The sequence below is a fragment of the Somniosus microcephalus genome, chromosome 22 (genome assembly GCF_052327205.1).
Source record: "Somniosus microcephalus isolate GS21.2 chromosome 22, FLI_Smic_1.0, whole genome shotgun sequence".
NCBI classification, from domain to species: Eukaryota; Metazoa; Chordata; class Chondrichthyes; order Squaliformes; family Somniosidae; genus Somniosus; species Somniosus microcephalus.
Genome location: NC_141008.1, coordinates 55,079,880 through 55,088,202, shown reverse-complemented (window position 1 = coordinate 55,088,202; position 8,323 = coordinate 55,079,880).

The following is an 8,323-nucleotide window of genomic DNA, read 5'->3' as shown; positions in this document are numbered from 1 at the left end:
TGAGACACAAGTGGCCCATTTATTTCTTTTAACTATATACAAGCAGTCTGCAGAAATCCTGATCCAGACACACTTTTTCCAACTGATGTGTGTTCACTGGGGTTTAACTGTATATATTATTTTCAGGGCCATTGACTTACAGTGACTGAGTAAATCAAATTGTATTTTCATTACACAGGATATTTTTAGGCATTACGTTCTCTACTTAGGTTCATTTTTCTGTTCAGACAGCCTCATCTACAAGAAGATAAAAGGGGCCGCTATTCCCCATAATGGCTGGGGAATCTAGAACTGAGGGGTCAGAATCTCAGTATAAGGGATCGGCCATTTAGGAGATGAGGAGAAATTTATTCATTCAGAGGGTTGTGAATCTTTGCAATTCTCTACCCCAGAGGGTTGTGGATGCTCAGTCATTGAGTATATTCAAGAGAGATCGATAAATTTTTGGGAATCAAGGGATATGGGGATAGGGCGGGAAAGTGGAGTTGAGGTAGAAGAGGACCAGGACCACTCGGCTCCAGACCTCATTACAGCCTTGGTCCAAACATGGACAAAGGAGCTGAATTCCAGAGCTGAGGTGAGAGTGACTGCCCTTGACATCAAGGCAGCATTTGACTGAGTGTGGCATCAAGGAGCCCTAGTAAAACTGAAGTCAATGGGAATCTGGGGGGAAAACTCTCCACTGGCTGGAGTCATACCCAGCACAAAGGAAGATGGTTGTGGTGGTTGGAGGTCAATCATCACAGCCCCAGGTCATCGCTGCAGGAGTTCCTCAGGGCAGTGTCCTAGGCCTAACCATCTTCAGCTGCTTCATCAATGACCTTCCCTCCATCATAAGGTCAGAAGTGGGGATGTTCGCTGATGACTGCAGTGTTCAGTGCCATTCGATACTCCTCAGATAATGAAGCAGTCCATGCCCGCATGCAGCAAGCCCTGGACAACATTCAGGCTTGGGCTGATAAGTGGCAAGGAACAGTCACGCCACACAAATGCCAGGCAATGAATATCTCCAACAAGCGAGAGCACCGCCCCTTGACATTCAATGGCATAACCATCGCCGAATCCCCCACTATCAACATCCTGGATGTCACCATTGACCAGAAATGTAACTGGACCAGCCACATAAATAATGTGGCTACAAGAGCAGATCAGAGGCTGGGTATTCTGCAGCGAGTGTCTCACCTCCCGAAAGCCTTTCCACCATCTACAAGGCACGAGTAAGGAGTGTGATGGAATATTCCCCACTTGCCTGGATGAGTGCAGCTCCAACAACACTCAAGAAGCTAGACACCATTCAGGGCAAAGGAGCCCGCTTGTTTGACACCTCATTCACCACTGGCGCACCTTGGCTGCAGTGTGCACCATCTACAAGATGCACTGCAGCAACTCGCCAAGGTTTCTTCGACAGCAACTCCCGAACCCGTGACCTCTACCACCTAGAAGGACAAGGGCAGCAGGTGCATGGGAACATGGTTACACGCTATGCTGACTTGGAAACATATCACAGTTCCTTCATCGTCGCTGGGTCAAAATCCTGGAACTCCCTCCCTAACAGCACTGTGGGAGCACCTTCACCACACGGACTGCAGCGGTTCAAGGTGGCGGCTCACCACCACCTTCTCAAGGGCAACTGGAGATGGGCAATAAATGCTGGCCTTGCCAGCAACGCCCACATCCCAGGAACAAATAAAAAAGGTAGATCAGCCATGATCTTATTGAATGGCGGAGCAGGCTCGAGGGGCCATGTGGCCTTCTCCTGTTCCTATTTCTTACGTTTTTATAATGACTGAATAAGTAAAAAATCTGTAATAAAAACAGAAAATGCTGGAAACATGAGGCAGGTCAGGCAGCATCTGTGGAGAGAAACAGGGTTAACGTTTCAGGTCGATGATCCTTTGTCAGAACTGGGAAAAAGTTAGAAATGTAACAGATTTTAAGCAAGTGCAGGGGTAGGGAGAGGGGGGAGGGGAGGAAAGAACAAAAGGGAGGTCTGTGATAGGGTGGAAGGCAGGAGAGATTAAAGGAGTGGTGAACTTGTGGAATTCTCTACCACAGAAGCCTGTGGAGGCCAAGTCACTGAATATATTTAAGAGATAGATTTCTAGACACAAAAGGCATTAAGGGGTATGGGGAGAGAGCGGGAATATGGTATTGAGATAGAGGATCAGCCATGATTATATTGAATGGTGGAGCAGGCTCAAAGGGCCGAATGGCCTACTCCTGCTCCTATTTTTCTATGTAAAATGACAAAAGTGACGATGGTGCGAGGCCATAGGAGTAAAAAAATCTATTTCCATTAAACAGAATTCTCTGATTTTGCCAGTGTTCTGAATCGGCCTGTTTTTTCTGTGAAAACTGCAAACCAGAGGCCTTGATCATTTTCATTTGTGCAGCATCAGGTACAGTATCAATACTGTGTGTCCACACACAGCTGCTGCAAGCTGGCCGTCAACGATGGATAATGTGGTGTATGTAACCGTTCCACCTTTAAGAGAACTATTTTAAGAGATGCACTACTTTATCTTGGCTGCTGTATACTGTAATACCGGTGGTGACCACACCGGTATATAAGTGCTGTGTAATGATTTATTGGGCAGTTCAGCCTGACCTCCGACTAGTAAAGACCTGTTGAATTTACTCTTGTGGTCTGTGTGCAGTGATTCTTATTAACAATAACTAGAACATACAGACTTAACAGTGGCGACGAGGACGATCTCACCCTGCGGCAGAGCTATATCCAAGGCAGTTTAACGGGTGTCGAGAAGAGGCATCCGCCCTCATCATCCTGCTGAGAAAAGACTCGGGTCTGAAGAGCAAGGAAGAATCCTGACACGAAGCCTTCCATCAGCAACAGGCAGTGATCATCCCTTCTATCACGTTGGTGGGTAAGCCGATCAGCGACGAGCAGCAAGTCGGCCACGTTGGCTGTGAAGTAGGGGAGGGAAAAACGGAGGATATAAGGGCGGAGAACTCGACCACGGCCGGGGAAAAGAGCCGGACAGAAGTCGGGGCCAGAGGCGCTGAGACTGGGGCAGCGTAAGGCACGGGAGCCGCGGTGAATGCAAACGCAGCCGGTGTGAAAGACCGGGCTGCAAGCGGGCTGGGAGACGCAACAGCGTCGAGAGAGAGCTCGACCGCGACCGGGGAAAAAGGCCGGGCAGCTACCGAGGCCGCGAGGCGCGGGATAAAATTTAAAAAAAACACGGAGAACTCAGCCGCAGCCGGGGGAAAGGACCGGACTACAAGAGGGGCTGGGAGGCACGATTTGAGAACCGCTGGGGAGGGTGAACGCAGCAATACGGCAATCGCCATTACAGCCAGCGGGGGAGAAAGGCAAACGCGGGAAGCCGCCATTTTCGTAGGCGGGGGAAGAAGACAAGCGCAGGAAACCGCCATTTTGAAAAAATAAATAAATAAATAAAAATTTCTTTTTGTTTCTCAAGAAGATTGCGAGGATGCCTAAGCATGGTAACATCAACGATTTCGATCCCGATGTTGAAGATTGGGCCACGTATGTAGAACGCATAGAGATTTATTGTAAGGTAAATAAAATATCAGATGAAGATAAAGCACTAACCTTACTAAACTCAACGGGTGCGAAGACATACGGGCTATTGAAGCATCTTCTATCACCAGCTAAACCGGTGGATCAGGCTTTCGCTAATATTGTTGCTGTCCTGAGAAATCATTTGAACCCCACACCGCTGATGTTAGCGGAACGATTTAAATTTTATGCGAGAACGCAACTGAAAGAGGAAAGCAACGCGGAGTATTTAATTGAACTGCGTAAGCTAGCGAAATACTGTCAGTTTGGGGAAAGACTGACAGAGGCACTGAGAGACAAATTCGTGTGTGGATTGTCGAAAGAAGGAACACAAAAGCGGCTGCTTGAAGAGAATGATCTTACACTTGATAAGGCTGTCACTATTGCAGCATCGCGCGAAGCCGCAGCGAGAGGCACTGCGGAAATGCAGCTGAAGGCAGCGGTACTCAGCGTAGATCAAATGGCTTTGGGTACAGCGAAATGTTATCGTTGTGGAAAGACAACACACGATCAGAACCAATGCTGGTTTAAAAATCAGGAATGTAGAAAATGTGGCAAGCTTGGTCACATAGCTAAAGTATGCCGGTCAGGAAAGAAGACCAGCAACAAAAAGTCACCGCAGGAAAAGTGCAGAAAGGTACATAAGGTGGCTGAGAAGAGTTCGGATGAACAGAATTCGGATTCAGACTCCAACAGCAAGGAACTGGGTAGTCTGAGAATTCACAATGTGAGTAAGGAAGCTGACCTACAAACTATCTGGGTCACACTTCAGATAGCAGGAGTCCAAGTGAAGATGGAATTGGACACTGGATCGGCGTTGACGGTCATGAATAAGCAAGATTACAAAAGGTTATTCACACATATTCCCCTACGGGATACGGAGATAGTATTGCAGACATACACGGGGCAAAGAGTATACCCCATCGGAAAGATAAAAGTCAAGGTGGTACACAAGGGCAAAGAACACCAAGGAATGGACTTATATGTACTACCTGAGGGAGGTCCACCACTTCTGGGACGGGAGTGGATCAGGAAAATAAATATGGACTGGCACTCCCTAAAAGCAATAACGGTAGATTCCGGAAAAAAAAAAATGTCAAACCTGAACGATTGTCCAGAATATTGGATGAGGCTAAAGAGGTGTTCCAACAGGGACTGGGAACTCTGAGAGGAATTACGGCAAAAATCAAGATTGCAGAACATGCAAACCCAAAATTTTTCAAAGCCAGACCTGCGATACGACCTGCTGTGGAAGCTGAGCTGGAAGGGCTAGAACGTTCAGGAGTACTGTCTAAGGTGGACTGGAGTGAGTGGGCCACGCCCATTGTTCCCGTCATGAAGCGTTCATCGAGTAACAAGCCAGGGGAACCGGGGAAGGTCCACATCTGTGGAGACTTCAAGATCACGGTTAATCCGGTGCTTCACACGGTGCAATATCCGCTTCCGCGGATTGAGGATATCTTTGCTTCATTGTCTGGCGGGAAACACTTCACCAAGATAGACCTGGCGCAAGCGTACTTACAGATGGAAGTTGAGGAAGAGTCGCGCCAGTATCTCACAATCAACACGCACAGAGGCTTGTATCGATATAATAGACTGGTTTTTGGAGTGGCTTCGGCTCCAGCAATTTGGCAGAGGGCCATGGAGCAGGTATTACAGGGAATTCCAAGCACTCAATGTTACTTGGACGATATCCTGATTACAGGAGATGACGATGAGGAACACCTTGCAAATTTGAAACTGGTGCTCACCAGATTGAAGGAATATGGACTTCGAGTTAATCGCCAGAAATGTGAGTTCTTTCAGAAACGGATCTCATACTGTGGTCATGTCATTGACCAGGAGGGGCTGCACAAGTCACCTGACAAGATCGAAGCTGTTGTGAAGGCTCCCGCTCCGGAAAATGTATCCCAGTTGAGGTCGTTCCTAGGGTTGATTAACTATTACCATAAGTTTCTGCCAAATCTATCCACGGTGCTGCACCCGCTGAACGCTCTTTTGCAGAAAGAAGTACCATGGAAGTGGAGCGAGGACTGTAAGAAGGCCTTTCGCAAAAGCAAGGCATTGATCACCTCAGAGGAAGTGTTGGCTCACTTCAACCCAACGCTACCTATTCGTTTAGCTTGTGATGCTTCTCCTTATGGTATTGGAGCAGTACTCTCACACAAGTTGCCAAATGGCTTGGAAAGGCCAGTCGCATTTGCATCCAGATCATTGACCTCCGCTGAGCGCAACTATGCTCAGATAGATAGGGAGGCTCTCAGCCTTGTGTGGGGAGTAAAGAAGTTTAATCATTACCTGCAGGGCCAGAAGTTTACACTGCTGACAGACCACCAGCCGTTGGTATCCATTTTTAACCCTAAGAAGGGTGTTTCGGTGATGACAGCACAGAGGCTCCAGAGATGGTCCCTTTTCCTAGGGGCACATCAATATCAGATAGAATTCAAAGGTACAAAGCAGCATGGTAATGCTGATGGGCTGTCGCGCCTGCCACTACCTACTGAGGAGGAGGCACCGACGGTTGACCCGGTGGAGTTATTTCACTCGACCATCATCGAATGTTTACCTGTCACCAATGCAAATATTGAAAGGGAGACTAGGAATGACCCGACACTGTCCCGGGTCTACGAATTGACAGTAAAGGGATGGCCAGCCCATGGTGATCCACTGTTACCGGCATTCTCAGCAAGACGAGAACAGCTGTCCATCTGTCAGGGAACATTGATGTATGGAACAAGGGTGATTATCCCTCCTAAGTTAAGAGAGTTCTAAAAGAACTACATGAAGGTCATCTGGGGGGAGTCAAGATGAAAAGCCTTGCTAGGGCTTATGTGTGGTGGCCGGGTATCGACCAACAGATAGAGGATCTGACGAAAAGCTGCTCAGGGTGCCAAAAAGTCCAAAATGCACCTCCAATTGCACCGCTGCATCCATGGGAATGGCCTTCAACCCCATGGCAACGTGTACATATTGACTTTGCTGGTCCATTCATGGATTCCATGTTTTTAATTGCGGTGGACGCACATTCTAAATGGCCAGAAGTGATTAAAATGACTACCACTACCTCGGAGAAGACGATCGCGGTGCTAAGAATGATATTTGCAAGAAATGGATTGCCAGAGCAAATATGTTCAGACAACGGACCACAGTTCGTGTCAGAGGAATTCCAGAAATTCCTGAAGAAGAATGGGGTGAAACATTATACCTCTGCCCCATATCATCCAGCTACGAATGGGCTGGCCGAGAGGTTTGTACAGACGTTCAAAAAGGCAATAAAGGCCATGAGCGAAGATCAGATTCCACTGCAACACAAGGTGGACAATTTCCTACTGGCATATCGAAACGCCACCCATGCAACAACAAACCAAAGTCCTGCCATGATGTTCTATAACAGGAGGTTGCGGTCCAGGTTGGACTTGTTAAAACCAAATGTGCGGAGGGAAGTCGAAAACAAACAGTTCCAGCATATCAATAACAAGCCCACTCGGAGTTTTGAAATAGGACAACTGGTGTTAGCCAGGGACTATAAAAACGAGAAATGGCAATCTGGAACAATTCGGGCCAGACAAGGACCCCTGATGTACGCGGTAGATGTTGGTGAAAATGTAATGCGACGTCATGCTGACCAACTGGTGGGATCGAGAACAAGGGTCGAGCCCATGGTTACGACAGAGACAACCGTGGAGGAAGTTAGTGAACCTGAAGCATCTACCTCAGAAGTGAATATACCTGATGATGATGTCCTATCCATAGGGGATCAACTAGATGAGTCACCCCCGCAACGAGAACCAGAGACCCCCGAAAGGCGTTATCCGTCTCGGATCAGGAGGCCTCCTCAGAGACTGAATCTGTGAACTGTTTTTACAGAAGTTGTGTATATATGTTATTATGTTATGTTTAATGGGGAATATATACTGTTAAGCTAAAAAGGGAGGATTGTGATGTATGTAACCGTTCCACCTTTAAGAGAACTATTTTAAGAGATGCACTACTTTATCTTGGCTGCTGTATACTGTAATACCGGTGGTGACCACACCGGTATATAAGTGCTGTGTAATGATTTATTGGGCAGTTCAACCTGACCTCCGACTAGTAAAGACCTGTTGAATTTACTCTTGTGGTCTGTGTGCAGTGATTCTTATTAACAATAACTAGAACACACAGACTTAACAGATAAGAAACGTTAATTCAGGAAAAAGCCATTTGGTACAAAGTGCAGCCGTCACTTGGAATGATATGAAACCAGACGTCGCTTCAGTTCAAATCACGGGTACAATCGCAGAAAAACCCGTTTGTCTGCACAATCCTGGCTGATGGCTCGGCTCAGCTCAGGGAAGTGGATTGCATAGGAACAAACTAAAAAAAAATACAATAGCTCATTTAATAATTTTAATTCAAAATCAAACTACGAAAAAAAAAATCATAGATTTAAAATAATTGGCAAAAGAACTAGAGGGGGAAATGAGGATTTCCTCCCGCCCCCCACACACACTAGAGGGTTGTTAAGATCTGGAACGCACGACCTGAAAGGGCAGTGGAATCCGATTCCACAGGAACTTTCAAAGGCAACTGAACGTGTACTTGAAGAGGACTAATTTGCAGGGTTATGGGGAGAATGCTGGGGTGTGGGAATAATTGGCTAGCTCTTTCAAAGAGCTGGCACAGGCACGATGGGCCGAATGGCCTCTTTCTGTGCTAGAAGATTCTATTCTATTCCAAAAAACACCACAATCTTTAATATGCCAGAACAGGCAATTTTTCACTGATAACCGATACAGA